The sequence below is a fragment of the Camelina sativa genome, chromosome 11 (genome assembly GCF_030686135.1).
Source record: "Camelina sativa cultivar CO46 ecotype springtype chromosome 11, ASM3068613v1".
Lineage (NCBI taxonomy): Eukaryota > Viridiplantae > Streptophyta > Magnoliopsida > Brassicales > Brassicaceae > Camelina > Camelina sativa.
In genome coordinates, this window is record NC_141890.1 from 28,455,420 (window position 1) to 28,474,993 (window position 19,574).

The following is a 19,574-nucleotide window of genomic DNA, read 5'->3' on the forward strand; positions in this document are numbered from 1 at the left end:
TCACTCCTCACACCACAGAAAAGAATAAGAAAAAAAAAGAAAAAAAAAAGAATAAAAGAGTTGAAGAAATGAAGTCAATAGTCATCTTCATCGTCTTGCTCCTTGCCGTTGAAACCTCAGGGCAGGTGATAGATGGTTGGGGAAATCTCACTGTTGTTCATGGACATGGGAGAGGTGATGAGTTTTCGGATTCTCTTGCGGGGTCAAAGCTCATAATCAGGAGGGCCCTCCAACATCAGGCGGTATGTAACACTCCCAAGAATGACCAATGTATCACACAAGCTCTGAAACAGAACTCCAGGCCTTGTGCTGACTACAACAGGTGCAAACGTTATACAAACGTGAAATGAAAAAGGAAAAGAAGTGATACGTTCTCTATGTATCATCTGTTTGTGTCGTTCTAATTAAGCGTGAGATGAATGTTTAAAGCAAATGTGTAGTGTTTATTTGTCATCGAATTACCTATCATGTGTTGTTCTTTTTTTTTTTTTTTTTTGGTAGCATACCAATTACCAAGTATGGTTCTTTTTAATGTGCGTCGGTTAACTAAAATAATAAAATATTCTATTAATAAATAGTTACTTTATGTAGATTGTGGAGTAAACATTCTATAAATAAATGGTTATATATACATAGATTGTGGATTACACAGTATCGTACTAATGGTAATTAACTGCGGTCCAAATCTCACACATATTGCTAACAATAGTACGGATGATTTGCTGATCGGTCAATAAATCGAAGGTCACGCGTCAATGCTAGAGGCGGATAGTTAAGTAAAGGGGTAACCAAGGAACATAATTATTTGGATCAGTACAATTTCAAAAAAAAAAATGCTAATTTTTACTTTTTTTTTTTTTTTTTTTTTTTTTTTAGGAAAAAGGAGACAAAGGCTTCCGAGAACTTATTAAGAAAAGAAAAAATAAAAAACTACAATCGGATACGGTGTGGATACGATGTGGATACGCAGACCCAACCTCATTCGCCTGTAGCTCAACATGAAGAGAATCCGGGCAAACATCTAAATATTGAAAACCTAAAGAGAAAGAGAAAGCATAGTTGGCCAAACCATCAGCAAAACGGTTAGCTTCCCTATAAACATGTGTAATACGGACTAGCCAGTCCCTCGAAACGAAGTCATAACACAAACGTACTAGGAAGGACAAGGGATGAGAATCATTTATCCCTGTCCTAAGAAAACTCACAACCATCTCCGAGTCCACCTCCAACTTCACACACCGCATGTTACACTCCCAAGCCATACAGAGACCATAATACACTCCCCACAATTTATCTAAAGACGCAGAGCAAATCCCAATATTCAAAACAAAACCTTTGCACCAGCCACCATTTCTATCCCGTAAAACTCCTCTAGCCGTAGCATAGTCGGGATTACCTCTTGAAGCCCCATCAGTGTTCAACTTCACCTAACCCGCACTCGGTCTCTGCCATGAAATCAGCCTTTCCTCCTGGCGCACCTCTGATCCTAAACCCCGCACACTTGTGTGTGCATTAAACACCTCTAACGCTTGCTCTTTTATGAACTTAACCTGATCCATGCATTTCTCTTGGACCCCGAAAACATTACCACACGGTCACTTCCATCCCCACCACACAGCCATCGCAAAAAAGTAGCCAAGGGACACTCACCAGTAGCATTATGCACTCCTAAATTTGTATAAACCCATTCCAAGAGAGACATGTTGAAAAAAGAATCTCGCTTTTGTCGAGGAGAAAGCCTATTCCAAACACCCGACATAGCAGGATAGTCTCGAAGCACATGAAGTATCGATTCCTCACCTCTCTTACAAACATGGCAGATCCCATTATCACAAAGATGTCATCGCTGGCGCTCCATGTTAGTCATAACTACCTGATGTATTCCCAGCCATATAAACACTTTGATCCTTTCTGTTGCTACAACCTTCCATACCCGATCATAAAGCAGCTTCAACTGCTGTCTAGGAGTAGCATCCCGCGTCAGAAGACAATAAGCAGAGCGAAATGAGAATTTCCCATCCGGATTCTCACCCCAAGATAGCCTATCACGTCCCCCCCGCAACACTGTCTACAACCATAGCCGCTAACTGCAAACCAATATTTTCTGAAACATATGGAGTTTTACAACTCCACTGCCATCTTGTACCAGATCACACACCCGCTGAGACTCAAAACCTGATGGTAATGGCCCTGTAACACAATCACGAAGTGGAACATCCAACAACCACCTATCTTCCTAGAAGCGAATACTTCTTCCATCACCTAGAACCCAACTCACACTTGGTCGTATCACCTCTTTAACACACACATTTACACTTCTCCATGTAGCAGACCACGTGTTTTTTGGAATAACCCAAGAAGGATCCTCAATCTCAGTTACCTTATACTTACTTTGCAGAAACCTAGCCCACAAGCTAGTTTTCTAACTCAACAGGTGTTGCTTTCGCTTTTCAGGAGTGTCTCCCCACAAGAAAGAACGGGAATCTTTCTCCAAACCATCTAGAATAGCGTTTGGTAAAGCAATGGTGCTCATAGCATGGACCGGGATCGAGGAGAGGACCGCTTTAGTCAACGTCACCCTTCCAGCTAAACTTAAGGGAATCCCATCAGATCCAATCGTAAGCTTTCTCCATATCAAGTTTCAACAGCATCCACCCTTTTCTACCTTTTTTGCGTCTCATGGAATGGACTGCTTCCTGCACTATTACAATGTTATCAGTGCTCAATCTTCGAGGTATGAAGCTAGATTGAGCTGGACCTATCAAGTTAGATATCACTTTCTTCAAGCACATGACCATAGTCATTGTAATGATTTAAATAAAACATTACACAGGATTATCGGTCCGAACTGAGCTATCTTCTCAGCCTTCTCCACCTTCGGTATTAGGGATACTAACACATCATTCGAACCACTATGCAACTAACCCGTCTCAAAAAACTGTAGAACAAACTTCTTGACAGATTCACCAACAATGTCCAAACAGTCTTGATAAAAAATTGGCTGGAAGCCATCAGGTCCTGGGGCCTTGAATTTGCACATGCTTCTAATTGAAGACTCCACTTTCGTACATACGAATGGCGCAGACAGTGCTGTCAACTCTCTGTGGGTAAAGCTAGGAAATCCCTGAGGAAAGAGGGTATTAACAACGTCCTCAACATCATCCACTGAGTAGAGTCGAGAGTAATATTTCACTGCCAAGTCCTCCAACTCACCCAAATCAGAAATCCACCTTCCCGTGTCATCTTTCAACATTTCAATCATGTTCCTACATCGTCGAATAATAGTCGAAGTGTGAAAATATGTTGTGTTGCGATCACCAAAAGCAACCCACTTCTCCTTTGACTTCTGGAACCAGAGTAATTCTTCCTGCTCCAAAATTGTATCAAACTCCTTGATCAAAACCTCTTCGGCTTTCAAGAGATCATCTGACTGATCCACCTCTAGCAGATCTTGCACCGCTTTAATCTTATTAGCAAGTTTCTCTTTGTGTAGTTGAATATCTCCAAAGACCTCTTTATTCCAACTCTTTAAAGTCACGCTCAGCCCATCCAGTGCCCGTGGAGTAGATAATTCACGGTTCCAAGAGTTTAAAAGCAACGCCTTAAAATTCAAGTGTTGTAACCACACCGCCTCAAAATGAAAAGGCCTCCTGCTTGGATCATTCTTTATCTCCGGACTTAATTAGAGATAAAGAGGCACATGGTCATAAGATAAAAAAAAAAAAGATGAGTTACTGAAGCTTCTTGCCATTTCAATCTTGTAAGTGCAAAGCAAAACACCCGATCTAGTCGTTTAGCAACATAACCTTCCCTCAAACGCCCTTGCCGCCATGTGAATTGATTCCCCTTGAACCCCATGTCAATGAGAAACAACTCATTGATCCAATACTCAAAGGCAAGTGAATCAGCTGAGAGTCTACCATTACCACCATCTCTCTCACCAACGCGGACGATGGTATTAAAATCACCACCCACAATAAGAGGCTCTGTAACTCCTTGTATCTCATCCCGAAGTAAACCCCAAAGACCACTTCGACGACAAACAGACGGTGCCGCATACACTACTATAACATGTTAGATTTCCACACCATCAACAAACCTTGCATGGATAAACTGATTCGATGAGCTAACCACCGTCACATCCCATAAACAGGACCTCTATAACAGCCACAGTCCTCCACTGTGACCAACCACACCCACCCTAAAATCATTATCAAAACCCAATCCTTGACACATATGTTGCGCTCTATCGCCACCCGCATGAGTCTCAAACAGGGCAAGAACATCCGTTTTATATTTTTTAAGAATGTACCTAATAGATCATTGAAAGTTGGGTTTGTTTGCCCCCCCCCCCCCCCCCGGAAATTCCACAACAAACAATTCATCATCATTTTGAGATTCAACATTAACACACGAATTACCGGGACAAACTCTCTTTCGCTCTTATCTTCCACCATCACCTCTGGTGGAGTCTTCTGCCCAACAATCTCCTGAGCCCCAATAATGCTCGCCAATGAATTTGGATCAACCACCTCATCCCTCCCGATAGTCCCCCCACTACTCTGCACAACATCCTTCGCCACATCATTCACAAACACAGCATCGGGTTGACAAATGCCTTCATCCTCAATGCGTAATCTCTTCCCTGATGCATTCAATTCCCGATCACCTGTACTTGGACCAAAAACTAAACCCCTTAGAGATCAAGTTGGCTTATGTTTGGGCTTAGACCCCATAGATTTTGGACCCTTTTTCTCCACAGGTTTAGGCCCATCAGCCCGTTTCTCCTGAAACACACCCTGAAAAACACTTGATGTTATGTCTAGTTTCCCCCCCCCCCCCCCTAAACACCTAATTTTTTACGTGCTCCACAACGTTTCCCTTATTTAGATATTTCAATCTGATCTTATATTCCTTATTTCCCTCCAAAGAATCAACAACTCTCCTTTCCTCACGCGTTCGCGCATCAGTCTCCAAACAACCAAATTTTTTTGGATATGGCAATATTTTTAAACACCATTGTAATTGAGATTTCCCGAAGATTACGAACTTGATCCCCATCCCGTTTCTTCTGAACTACCCCCGATTTAGCATATCTCCCTCGATGTCGAACAGCTGTAAAACCTTCCTCCACCGGTCTGGTCTCACCCAACTCGACACCCGCCGTCAATGGCGCCGCAACCACACCTCTCTCTTGAATCGCCTGAGGGCATGTATGAACCAAATGCCCATACAAACCACACTTAGAGCAGATGGTGGCTAAACCCTCATAGTATACATAATACCACTCCCCATTGACCATCATTGTACCCTTTAGAGGTCTACTCAAATCCACTTCCACACATACACGTGCAAATTGAGCCCGTTCAAAATTTAGGGTTGTCTAATCCACCTTGACTGGCTTCCCCAAACCTTGCGCGATAGCTATCAAGATTGATCGATGATAGAAGTTGAAAGGTAAATTAAACAACCTAATCCACACTGGTGTGGTAGTTATCTCATCTTGTACTAGATCAAACTCCAATGACCAAGCTTGCGTAAGAAGATAACTCCCAAAAACTCTCCATGGTCCCCCGGTCAGAGCCGCCATGTATTACTATTCCCTCTCGAAGCGGAACATTAAAAATTGACACGGAAGATCCATGACATACATCGCTCCAAAAGGCTTCCACATCTTTCGCAATCTCTTACTCAACACCGTCAATAGAACAACACGCCCTAAAACCTTAACAAGCATACACTTCTTCCACATGCTATTCATAACCTCCAATACCTCATAACCAATCTTGACCACTGGCTCCCCATCCACCCCGTTCGGGAACGCCAAAGACACCCTATCAGTCACAAACTTATCAGTCAATAGATCCTCCGGATTTGGCATCCCGCTGGTACTACTCCCAATGACTTTATTCACCCACACCCGCTGACCATCAGGAGGATCTCCTGGTGGATGGCCCCGTCACCAACTTCCATCATCATTGTATCATGATCACTAGGGTTCGCAACCCTAAACTCGCCCTCACCCGTCGTCATTTTTTTTGGGATCCATTGCTAATTTTTACTTGTACAAATACATAATATTAAATTTATATTATCAATTTATATCTATAATCAAAAGTCATAATCGGTTTAATAAAATTCGATGCTTAAAAGCAAAATAAAAAGTAATGCCCTATTTTTTTTTCCACATAATGAAACGATAAAATGTTTTTTTTTAATGATTTTGTTAACACGAATTGGAAAAAAGGAAAAAATATTTTTCAATAAGGACATTTTTTTCCACAAGTGCACAACAACTGCAAAATATCTATCATGACAAAAATTAAGCATGCTTTGCCAATCGAGTACTAAGAAGTGAAGAATGATATTGTCTTTGCAAATGTATTTGCCATCTATGAAAATGGTCTAGGATATTCTGCATGTTTGATACACGATATCTGGTTTGTGTTTGGAAGTAAGGCACTAAGATTTGCTATGCAAAAATTTTATGTAGTCACTGGACTCACATACGAGGATGATTTCAGCTTAGATTTAAGAGTTGGAAAGAGGATAAAGGTTTTTGGGCTAGATTATTGAAGAGACGGGGAGATTTGCATTAAGAGGATGATAGATGTGCACCTACTAAAGCTCCTAAGTGGGAATCTGAAGACAATATTAGATTTGTCTACGTGTGTGTCATAGCTGGTTTGGTGATGGCTAAGGACGAGAAAAAAACATTCATCTCTCATACATCAAATTGGTGATGAATCTTGATAAGTTGAGAGCTTATCCTTGGGTTTTACATGCACTTGACTATCTTGTGACCTCGATCATGGACAAGAGAAAAGAAGTTGAAGAAGACCAGTAGTTATATTCTTAATGGTTTCTCATTCGTACTTCAAAATGGTTTATGGAAGCAATTCCTGTGATTGGAGAATTGTTGAGAGAGAAGATTAACAAGGAATTCACAAACTGTCCTAGATGTTGTAACTGGAAAGGCTCAGCAAAAGTGTCTTATCAAGACATCATCTTCATAGAGCAATCATTTGGACCAAAGGTTAGTAATTTCATGACTTATGTATTCTTCTTTAATTTTTATGGTCATAATCTGGCAGTGTTTCCTTATATGTAATAGTTTGCAAATTTTCTTGACTGTTGCTTAACAAACATTTGTGTAAATGTTTTTTTTATAGGATATCGTTTTTCTATACATTTCCATGAGAGGAAATAATGACATATTCGAGTTAGCGGATTTTCTGAGGCATGATGAGATCAACGATGTGGGAGTTAGAAACTTAAACGAGTTGGTCAGATCTGGTTACGCTTTTCGAAACTGATATGTCTATATTTTACCTCTGCTTAGCATGTATTTGTCATGCATTTAGCTATGATAACTAGTTGTTTTGCATCATTTTCTAGCCTTTTTCATACACTTTGCATGGTTAGGTAGTTTTTGCATCATCTTTGCATACATTGTGCATTTTGAAGTATTTCAGGTATCCAGGAGAAGTCGGAAACGCACCAGTCGAACCACCAGTCAAGCCACCAGTCGAACCACCAGTCGATCCACCAGTCGAACCACCAGTCGAGCCACCAGTCGAACCACCAATCGAGCCACCAGTCGAGCCACCAGTCCAGCCACCAGTCGAGCCACCAATCGAGCCACGATGAGATTGCGTTCCACTCGACGCGCACTGACTTGATCGCACATGTCATGAAGGAAGACGCTCCGTCTCACATGCTTCCGGAGATTCCCAAACCGACTCTTTACCTTGTCGTTTTATGTTTTAGGGCTTTCCATGTTGAACTATATATACTTTTTTGTTAAGTCTTTGCCCAAACATCTTTTATCTCGTTTTGTTTTTTTCCTTAAGGTTTTACCTAGCCACCTAAAACGTTCTCAGACTTTGTAATCCGATATCTTTGAGTTTATTCAGTTTTTGCATTTGATTTCTTCTACAAAGTTGTTCTTCCCATTTTTATATATCTAATGATGTTTGATTCAGTGTTTTCTGAGTTTGTATCGTTGATGATGATTTCTAGATCCGAGTAGTGTAAGAGTTCTTGAGGATGGGATAGATTAGGTGGAGGATCTTAGGATGTAGGGTGTTTAAGCTTTTATTTGTATGATTCCCTTCTGGACTAGAGTTAGAAATACTAGTTTCTCTCTGATAAATTGGAACTAGGGCTTAGACATTTCCACACCCAAAAGGTGTTCGATGAAACGTCTGACCAACTAGTGCCAGAGACTTGCATTCCTAGTCTAAGAGATTAATTGTCTAGGATGTTCGTTGACGTGAATGAACTTGTTTGAAAAGCTTGCTTGATCATGTTTCTCTAGCGAGAGCTAGGTTTGGAAGTGGTTGAGTCTGAGTAGCTTCTGTCAAGAGATTGGATTAGCTAAGTCGTGATGTTCATTGTTTGGGGATAGTTTGCTTGTGGCCTGGTAAACACTCTGTAAACTAGGGTACTCCACCGACATCAATTACTCCCATCCTTAGGACTTCTATCTTCCTGGCTGCTATTGCATTCCTGAGACCGTTTCTGATCATGCTATCTAGTTCATGCTTAGAATCGTTTTTTTGCTTTTTACTCATATTTACTTCCTGTCATACATTTTCGTTTCTAGTTCTGTAACTCATTTCCGTTTTGCATTCTGATCATTCTAGGATTGTTATATACAAAACCCCTCTTTGAATTGGCTTATCTTGTGATTTCTTGATTGCATCTCAATTGTTAGTAAAGTTTCCCAACTGGAATGACACCTTAAGTATTACAACTGCATAAGGTTAATTGAACCTGCTAGGACATACAAAATCCTAGTATCAGAAACCATGTGTGAGGATTTGTTGAAATAGATGATGTAGACGAAGAAAAGATAGAGTAGGTTATAAACAAAGATGATTATGTTGAAAAGGATAGTGAGGTAGCTCTAGATGAGAAAGAAGATCCAAACCGTAGTGATGGAGATAATCAATTTTCTGGGTTAGAGTATAGTGATATATCATGGTTTTTACGATTTTTAACCATAATATAAGTGTTCTTTTTAAGTCTTTTGATTTGTTTTGTAGGATGCTTTTGAGTAGTTTAAGGTTTTCTAGGATTTTGGCACGGATGGAGCAAAGTGTAGCAATTTGGATCATTTTGGAGCATTTAACCGGAGAAATCAAGTCGGAGCTGATCAAGAATGACGGGGTCAATCGATGCCACCTTTGGTACTGGTCGACACCCACATAAGCCGACACACGAACCAAGTTTTGGAAGTTTTACAAATCTTCCCGAAGTTTTCCACAATTGCAACACAAGACCTTGACTTGTTTTAGGACATATATATATAGTGTTTTCATGTCTTAGAAACCCTTAAGTTTTAATTCTAGCAGCTTTTTGAGAGAGATATATTGAGAGCTTTTGGGAGAGACGGATCTGAATTTCTTTGTAGAGAGAAGATTCCTAAACTCCATCTTTTACTTTTCATTATCTATTGCATGTTATTCAGAAATATGTTTTGTTCTTCATTAAATATGTCTGAGTAGTTTGCTTGTTAGGTTCAAGGTTTTTCACAAAGTTTTTATGGTTTATTAGATCTGTTATTTTTAGGGTTCATTATCTTATGTGATCTTCATCTCTGGTTGTTCTTCATATTAATTCTTGATTGATCACCTAAAATTAATAACCTAGAAAAATAAATTGATATGAGAATATAATTGATTTTCCGGATAAAACCTTCGATGAACAAAATTACTTTTTACAAAGAGATTTAATTTAGTAATTTTGTGAAAAACTAAACTTGTTTTCAAAGCTACTTTTAACCTTGAATTTTACAAAGATATTTGGATTTTTGGGTTTTTAACTTAGATAATATTTGCAGTGAGAAATGATTTATTTTACAAAGGAGTTTAGAATTATATATCTGATTTTTAATTGCTTGAATCCTATTAATTATTTGATTTAATATTCTGTAATTTCCTGAAAAATTGCCTAAACTTAGCTTTTTAATCCATTAATTTACACAACCCTTTTTAATTCTGTTTTTGCATTGCTTTTCTTAATTTAAATCAACCTTTTAGGGTAATAATAAAACTCTACTGTGTGATCTTGAGTCTCTGTGGATTCGATCCCCAAGTACTACAACTACAAAGCTGTTAGTACCTCTAGGGTATTATAATTTGTGCTTATTCAAATAGCGAGAAGAAGCAAGATGTAAATGTGCAAGTGTCAAGTACGAAGAAGAGAAAGACAATGCACATTGATCATGGTGCAAAGAGTCAGAAAGTACAATTGCTATGTCAGAGAGCCGCAACCACTCATGGTTTTGATGAAGAAATGAAAATTCATTCATTAAAGGAGTGTTTGAAGCTTCCTTCAAGCCTTTTAAAGAAGAAATATGCCAGAAATTGAAGAAGTTGGAGGAGGATGTATCAGAAGTGAAGGAATTACTATCCCCTCTAGCATCGAATTCGACACATGCCACTCCACCATCCGTTAAACCAAAAGATGTGGTAAGTCAAAAATAATTCTCTATGCTTGTGGTATTGCATTTATAATTGTTTTCTAAAACTTGTGTATTCTTAATTCTGACACAGGGTAAACCACCACCTGTTCAGTATTGATTTTGACTCTATCTTAATTCACTGTGATAATTAAAGTGTAATCAATATATCTAAGAATCATGTTCATCATTCATGAACTAAACACATTGATATTAGACATTACTTCATTCTTGAATTGGTTTACGAGAAACTGATTGAGATTGATCATGTGAGTACAGAATTTCAGCTAGCTGATTTATTCACTAAGCCATTGGACTTCAACAGATTTACAAATCTGAGATAGTCCATTCGAATTTGTGAGATCTAATCTTCTGTTTTAAGGTGTATTGATTGTATGATAGGAGCAATCACTGGAACAAACCATGGAAATCCGAGGATATAAAAAAGATCATTGTGTTGCTATATGCCTAGAGCTGTGTGGGAAATAGCTGTATGTCATGTCAGTCTGTGCATCCTGTCAAACGTTGTTATGTCATTAGGAAGTCAAAGATCTGAGAAGAGACACAAAAGTGCATGAAGATAGTGCTGTTGTTTAGTGTAACAAAGACACATCAATACTATATGTTGAAGTGATAATAACACTATCAGAAGCATGCATAAGGATCAGTGATTGAGAAGTCAAGTGATATCACTAATCCATGGAGTTCAGTGTAGCACAAGAGATAACGAGCCCTGTGAAACATCAGAGTTATGTTTAGTTTTCTATTTTTTTTTAAAAAAGGGGGTTCCTGTTGTATCTTTTGATTGTGCTCTCTTCAAAGATTATTCCAGCTACCTATGAATATTTGGATGGCATCAGTGGATTGAAGGCATGAAAATGTGAAAGACTAACCACTGATGTTTAGCCACTAATCTTTGAAAATTCAGAAGGTTGTGGTAGTGTCTAGTGAGAGTTCTGAAGAGACAAATTGGCATATCCTTCAACAGAGGAATCTCCAGGTACATACTTATATACAAAATAAGAATGTGTCAATCTATTTCTCGGTCCCTAAACTCAATTCCATGTGTTGCTTAAATCATCTAATCACAAGTCTGTAATAGCTCAAGTGATTGTATTTTCTCAAACACTCGATTAAGCACTATTGCACTAAGTTATTTATGAGTGGTTGTAGGTCAGTTTGGGCTTTTGACGCGAGGTATCTCAGGCCCATCTCTGCCTGCTACGAGGAGTATATAAAAGGAACAACATCTAGGTTTCCTCATCCCATCACTTGTGCATTCGAACAGTCTCTTGAACTATTTCGTTTTCTTTTTCTTGGGTTCTTGGGTTTTTGTTTGTTTTAATCTTTCAATCCTTCTTAACCTTGCTCCAAAGATGATGTCCATTCTCAGTGGTTCCCACCGATTCGTGCAGCTGCGATAAGATATCGATCTGGTAGAACATCAACAGTCTGGTGGTGTTTCATTTTCCTCGGAAACGAATCCTACGACGCCTCTATGTACAACAATGGTCCTCTAGAATCCTAATGGGCTGGAGACTGAGGAAGTCTCTGATCAATTCGCCACTGCATCCTCGCGTGATGGTCTAATTGCTCCTTCGTCTAATCCGCCTAAGTCATCTGATGCATGCGACTCTTCCTCTGCCTCTCCACCACAAAAGCAGTCCATTTGACTGGAAATGCTTCACCTCTACTAAGGTAGCACAAAGGAATGTCTCGTTTTCTGCTCTTGCCTTGGCCCCAGAAGCTTGCTCTGTTTTCGGTGATGATGGCACAGTTTGGTCTTTGCTTACAAAGTGTAGGTTGCTCAAAACCATTACTGTTGTTGGCTCGTGTGAAGCCGATGTGGTGTATGAGTTTTGGGCCAATCTTCCATCGGTTAAGGTCGATACTGACTCGGTGGAGGTTTTTCCGTGATTGGGTGTATGTGTTCTCCCTTGCAAAGATCAATGAGTTGTTTGGCCTTAAATTAGTTGATCTTTGTGAACAACGAAGCCAAACAGCGTCAAGTTTGGAGGAGGATTTAGCCTTGTTTCTCTCGGATGCAGAGGTGAAGCAGTGTAAGCAACTGGTCCCTGCTGTTGTCCGCAACCCTGTCATCAAGGAACTCCATAAGCTGCACTGTAGTAACTGGACGCCTACCGCTAATAATGTTTATATTTCAACGAGCAGGGCGATGGTCATTTATATGGTGATGCATCAGCTACCATTTGATTTTGGGCGGATGGTGTATGATCAAATCCTCCAACTAGGTCTGCAAGCGCAGTCTACTTTTCGGTTGCCGTTTCCTAGCCTGATCTATCGATCGTTGCAAGCATAGCATCCTGTGAAGTCTGCACGTCAGCCAGCTGATCACAAGTCGGCTGCCACTAAGAAGGTTGTGTCCAAGCCTGTACTGCCTGATCTACCAGCTGATTCAACAATAGCTCGCAAAGCAATGCGCTTGGCCATCAAGATTCTACAGGATGCCTTGGCCGATGGTAAGTGATTTTGATTCCCATCTTGTTGTCTCTCTATCTTGTTGTGTATTTTTGACTCAACTGTGCCAAACAAGCAGGGGGAGATGATGAGTCGTGCTCTGATGAATAAGGGAACCTTGATTTGTGGGGGAGCTTGTTGTTGCTGCTTGCTGTGTTATTTGTTTCTTTTTCCTTTGTGATCGCTGAACTCTTTTTTTATTTGGGCTCTATAATAAGTTTGAACTTGCACTTGGTACTTTTTCCGCAAACCAACCAGTTCTGATGGTTGATATATCATGGTATTTAACCATGATATAAGTGTGCTTTTGAGTCTTTTAATTTGTTTTCTAGGATGTTTTAGAACCTTTACAGGTTTTCTAGGACTTTGGCATGGATGGAGCGAAATGGAGCAATTTGGATCATTATGGAGCATTTAACCGAAGGAAATTAATTTAAAGTCGGTTCTGAGGAACAGCATCGACCGACACCACATGGGTGGAGGTCGACACCGATGCAAACCGACGCAGAGTCTTCAAATTTGGAAGTTTCACAAAGTTACCTGAAGTTTTCAACAATTGTAACACAAGTCTCTGACGTGTTTTAGGACATATATATAGTGTTTTAGGTCTTAGAAACCATTAAGTTATTTTCTAACCAGCTTTTTGAGAGAGAGAGAGATATTGAGAGCTTTTGGGAGAGACGGATCTGAATTCTTTTGTAGAGAGAAGATTTTTAAACTCCCTCTTTTACTTTTGATATTTATTGCTTATTATTCAGAAAAGATGTTTTGTTCTTCACTAAACATGTCTCAGTAGTTTGCTTGTTAAGTTCAAGATTTTTCACAGGGTTTTTCTGATTTATTAGATCTGTTATTTTTAGGGTTCATTAACTTTTATGATCTGCATCTCTGGTTGTTCTTCATATTAGTTCTTGATTGATCACCTAGAATTAATAATCTAGGAAAATAAATTGATATGAAAATATAATTGATTTTCCTGATTAAACCAATTACTTATTGCAAAGAGATTTGATTTAGTAATTTTGTGAACAATCTAAACTTGTTTTTAAAGCTGATTTTTAACCTAGAATTTTACAAAGAGATTTGGATTATCTGGTTTTAAATTTAGATAATATTTGCAATGAGAACTGATTTATTTTACTAAATAGTTTAGAGTGCTAGATCTGATTTTATTTGCTTGAATCCTAATTAATTTATTGATTTGATAATTCATAATTACCTAAGAAATTCCGTAGACCTAGCTTTTTAATCTTCTGAAATTACGATACTTTTATTTAATATTTTGCATTGATTTTCTTAATTTAAATCAACTTATTTAGCGTAATAACAAAACTTTATAGTTTATTGTGTTTGATCTTGAGTCTATGTGGATTCGACCCCTAAGTACTACAATGATCTCTTAATTTGAGAGAGTAGCTCCAGGGTTTAATTTGAGCATAACAAATTTTGGCGCAGTTGCCAGGGACTCTTTGATCTACCGTTAGATTTAAGTTTTTAATTTCGTCTAAATTTTTTCTTTTTATTTTCAACTAACACGCTTTTGTTTTTCTTCTCTTGTGTGTTTCAAGTGCATGCCTCCTAAGCCTAACACTAGGAACAATAAGACTGGTCCAGTTGTGAAGCTTTCAAACCAAGAGTTTGAAAACTTGAGCGTGAAAACCAAAAAGCAGCCAAATCAGTAAAGATGGTCAATCTAGTCATTCTGAGATTTGATGAGGCTGGTGTTTTGAGGGATCAAGAGGGCCACTTGCGCAATGATCAGGGCCAAAAGCTTGATGCGGAAGGCAACGTAATTGCTGAAGTCGTTGTCGCTGAGGACCAGAACGTTGGCATCGACCAACGCCAACATGGTGTCGATCGACACCCACTTCCAACAGATGCACGTGGAGCTGCCAACCACGCTAACAACCCAGTATGAAGATAGGACTAAAACCGGGATTTGATCAGGACCATTGCAGACTTATACATAGCTGATTTGATGTATGAAAACCGCTCTGCAATTGTTCCACCTCCATTCCGAAGGAATGATTTTGAGCTGAAGCATGCATACTTCCAGCTAGTTGGACAGCGACCTTTCTTGAACTTGCCCAATGAGAAGCCTCTGGATCACATTGAAAACTTTGGATGCTGCAAGCCATGGGAATTTCAAGACAAGATATCCAGATGAAGCTGAGAATTTGATTGAGAATTTGGCCTACAGCAATAGTACTAAAATAGCTGATGCTGAAAGGAAGAGACTACATGGAGGATATGATGCAAACCAGTTGGCTTCAGTCAATGCTAAGTTTGATTCAGTTCACAACCTTCTGGTTGGTAAGAAATCAGTTCATTTTGCTGTTGAAGTTGAAACCTATGAACAAGAACCTGAACTAGGAAATCAAGAAGAGGATGTAAACTTTGTCTATGGGAATCAAGGTCAGCGGTTTGGAAATCAGCAAGGTAGCAGGCCTTACAGTAGAAACAGCCAGCGTAGTAAATTTCAGGGAAATTTTTCTTCTGGTTTCACACCCAAGTCTGACTATCAGAAGCAGCAGCAGAGCAGCGGTTACACAAGAACTTATAGTAATACCTCATATCAGTCCCCTCCTCCTAAGACAACTGAAAGTAGTAGGATGGAAGCTATGCTTGAGCAGCTTTTGCAGGGTCAGGAGAAAATGACAGTGACTTTCAATGGAAAACTTGATAATGTCTACACTGAGCTTAACGAAAAATTTGAAGCTTTGAACATTCATGTCAAGAAGTTGAAGAGTCAGGTTGCGCAAACTGTTGGATTCGTCAAAAGACAAGAGGAATTTCTCCCTGGGAGAACTGAATCAAATCCTATAATCATGTAATGCAATGACTTTGAGAAGTGGTAAACAGCTACATCCGGTGTCCCAGAACGTCTTTGAACACTTAGAAACTAATGTGTGAGATTGTAAACTTGAAGGCTATCAAAAAGGCTTAGAAGGTGAATGTTGTCATTCTTCTTTTAGATCTCTTCTTCACTTTGCTGCTGCTCTTTTCTCCTCTGTTTCCCTCTCTACTGTTTCTCCCTTCTCTTCTCTTCATCTCTTTGCCACTTCTCCCTTCTTCATTGAGAACCTCCCCTCTCCTTTCTCCTCTCTTCTTTACCACTTCTATGTCGTTTTCTTAGGCATATCACCGCCGGTATCTACGCTGGATTTTGTCATTAGCATCGACAGTAGAAAATTTTTCATGACTTTTAAAAATAAGATGTTAAAAATAGATAAATATTAAAATTTAAATATATTAATAGACAGTAATCATGAATTGCATATTTAAAGTTGATTAAAATTTCTATGTTGTTCTAATCATTTAAAAAACTTATAGTTAGAATAATATTGTATATTTGATATTGAAATTCAAGTTATTTAGATTCAGTATAAAGCAAAAAAATTGTGTAAAAAAAAATTATTTTACACAAGAATACGGTGAAAAGTAACTGTTTTTAGTTTTTTAGGTGAAACAAATAATATTATTACCCAATCCAACAGATGAGTCAATTTGTTAATTCGTTAATGTTACTTACGTGTTACGTCACTCAATGTCCCACAATCCCGGTCCCCGTCGAACGAAATACAAGTTGAAGATAAAACGACACCGTTTCTCAATTATTAATATCGACGACGAATTTTCATCGAAACGTTTCTTTCGCTTGACCTGAAAAGTCAATAGTTGCCCAAAGACTCACTCACCACCCTTGGTTTAGTATTACACACATGAATCTCTTATCTTCTCAATTCTTTCTTCCTCTTGTTTTTTTTTTCTTCAATTCCAATGATCTGTCACGCTTTGTTAGTTTTCTTTATCCTCATTACCGTTGCCGTCGTAGGAGAAGGAGCCACGGCGGCGTACGAACCCACCGTTGTCTTTCTCATCAACTGCGGTTCTACCTCCAACAACAGTGATACCAATGGCCGAACATGGACACCGGAGATAGGCAAAATAATGCCGTCGAATTCAGACTCTGCGTCCTTCTCTTCAGATGCGTTATACCAAGACTCAGGGATTACTCAAGTGCCGTACGTGAAAGCTCGTATTTTCCGATCAGAGTTCACCTACACTTTTCCGGTCAGTACTCCCGGCTGGATATTCCTCCGGTTATACTTTTACCCGACCCGATACGGATCCGGATTCGACGCCACTCCTTCCTTCTTCGACGTCAACGTCAACGGTTTCACTCTCTTGCGAAACTTCAGCGCAGATTCAACGGTAAAAGCTTCCATACAGGTGTCAAAGTCTCTTATCAAAGAGTTCATCGTTCCGGGCCACCAGACTTATCTGAAACTCACTTTCACACCGTCTCCGAATTCGTTAGCTTTCGTTAACGGAATCGAGATCGTCACCATGCCTGATCAGTTTTACTCAAAGGGAGGATTTGACGACATGATAACAAACCTCGTTAGCTCTACTGACTTCGTGATAGACAACTATACGGCTTTAGAGACTGTTCACCGGTTAAACGTTGGCGGACAAACTGTCAATGACGTCGGACGTTCTGGAATGTTCCGGCAGTGGCTTTCCGACGATGATTATTCCGATACTTCTGGATTCATTGCGAACATACCAGGTGTAAAGATCCGTTACACCGAGAAAACTCCAGAGTATGTTGCCCCGGAAAGCGTGTATGCCACGTCTCGCCATATGGGGAACCCACATGACCCTTCAATGAACAGAAATTTCAACCTGACGTGGTACTTTACAGTCGACGCCGGGTTTAACTACCTCGTCAGGCTACATTTCTGTGAGACTATTCCGCAAGTGATCGAACTGAACCAAGTCGTCTTCTCCATCTTCATCGGACATCAGCTTGCTAAGAAAGAGATGGACGTGATTTGGTTGAGCGGTGGTTCTCGTATTCCGATGTATCTAGATTTCAGTGTGTATGTTGGTTCCAAAAACGGGTCGAGACCTGATCTACTACTTGAGTTGCATCCTTACATGGACACTGGTGCATCATATTATGAGGCTCTTCTGAATGGTGTAGAGATTCTCAAGCTGAATGACTCTCAAGGTAATCTCGCAGGATCTAATCCAAATCCTCCAATATCAAGGGACCCAGCACCAAAACGTGTGAGGCCGCCGACTAGTAAAGGTAATAAGTCAAATGTTTTGCCGATCATAATTGCAGTGGTTGGTTCTGCAATTGTGCTAGCGGTTTTTGTTGTTGTTGTTGTTGTCCTCGTGGTTATGAAGAGGAGGAAGAAGAAGAGGAACGAGTTTAGTACTGTACACACCACGAGCAAGCCTTCTATGAACTCGTCATGGGGTCCTATTCCACACGGGACAGGTTCCACAAATACAAAATCGGCGACATCTCTCCCATCAGATCTCTGCCGTCGATTCTCCATCTACGAAATCAAATCCGCCACAAACAATTTCGAGGAAAAGCTAATCGTTGGAGTAGGCGGGTTTGGTTCTGTCTTCAAAGGACGAATAGACGGTGGAGCCACGCTTGTTGCGGTTAAACGGCTGGAAATTACATCGAACCAAGGTGCTAAAGAGTTCGAAACAGAGCTCGAGATGCTCTCAAATCTCCGACATGTACATCTCGTCTCTCTAATTGGATACTGCGATGAGGATAACGAGATGGTACTTGTCTACGAGTATATGCCACATGGTACACTTAAAGATCATCTTTACAAGAGGGACAAGGCCTCTGATCCTCCATTGTCGTGGAAACGGAGGCTACAGATCTGCATTGGAGCGGCTCGTGGACTACAGTATCTCCATACCGGCGCAAAGCACACGATCATACATAGAGACATCAAAACCACAAACATACTTTTGGATGAAGACTTCGTAGCCAAAGTAGCTGACTTTGGTTTATCAAGAGTCGGTCCTACTAGTGCTTCTCAAACTCACGTCTCCACCGTCGTTAAAGGAACGTTTGGTTATTTGGACCCTGAGTACTATCGCCGTCAAATCTTAACAGATAAATCTGACGTGTACTCCTTTGGAGTTGTTCTGTTCGAGGTTTTGTGCTGTAGACCGATTCAAATGCAGAGTCTTCCTCGGGAACAAATGGATTTGATCCGATGGGTGAAGTCAAATTACAAAAGAGGTACCGTTGATCAGATCATTGACCAAGACCTAGCTAATGATATTACTTCGGTATCATTGGAGAAGTTTTGTGAGATTGGCGTTAGATGTGTTCAAGATCGTGGTATTGAACGGCCATCCATGAACGACGTCGTTTGGGCGCTTGAGTTTGCTCTTCAGCTTCATGAGACTGATAAGAAGAAGAATGGCAATGTGGAGTCTCTGGATGTAATGCCACACGGCGAGGTAGGTACGACGACTGAGGGAGAAGATGACATGGTTATTAGGACCTCAGGACATGTGGCGAATTCTTCCACGACCGATGACTCTGCTCCTTTGGTTGGTGATGAGAGGAGTGGTTCGAGTTGGGGAGTATTTTCCGAGATCAGAGATCCTAAAGCACGGTAGATTTGATGGCTTGATAAACAAGTAATACATTCTGTTTAGGGCTATATACTTATACATTATTTGACTATGTATAATTGTTGAATAAAAACATAAAGTGTTGTATTTAAAATATACTATTATGAATAATATTTAGCAGTTTAAGTTAAGAATATAATTTCTTAAATTAAAATTTTCA

At 39.8% G+C, this 19,574-nt stretch overlaps 1 long non-coding RNA gene and 1 pseudogene across 2 annotated transcripts; both read left to right on the top strand.

The window, feature by feature from the left end:
• Nucleotides 1–847: 847 nt before the first annotated feature.
• LOC147934531 (uncharacterized) lies at nucleotides 848–7,942 on the top strand. The gene is made up of 3 exons (XR_015571382.1): nucleotides 848–1,082; nucleotides 6,494–7,036; nucleotides 7,173–7,942. It is a non-coding gene; the product is annotated as an uncharacterized LOC147934531 (long non-coding RNA).
• Nucleotides 7,943–16,568: 8,626 nt separating this feature from the next.
• LOC104724263 (putative receptor-like protein kinase At5g38990 pseudogene) lies at nucleotides 16,569–19,545 on the top strand (annotated as a pseudogene). The gene has a single exon (XR_015571146.1). The product of XR_015571146.1 is annotated as a putative receptor-like protein kinase At5g38990 pseudogene (transcript).
• Nucleotides 19,546–19,574: the final 29 nt, after the last annotated feature.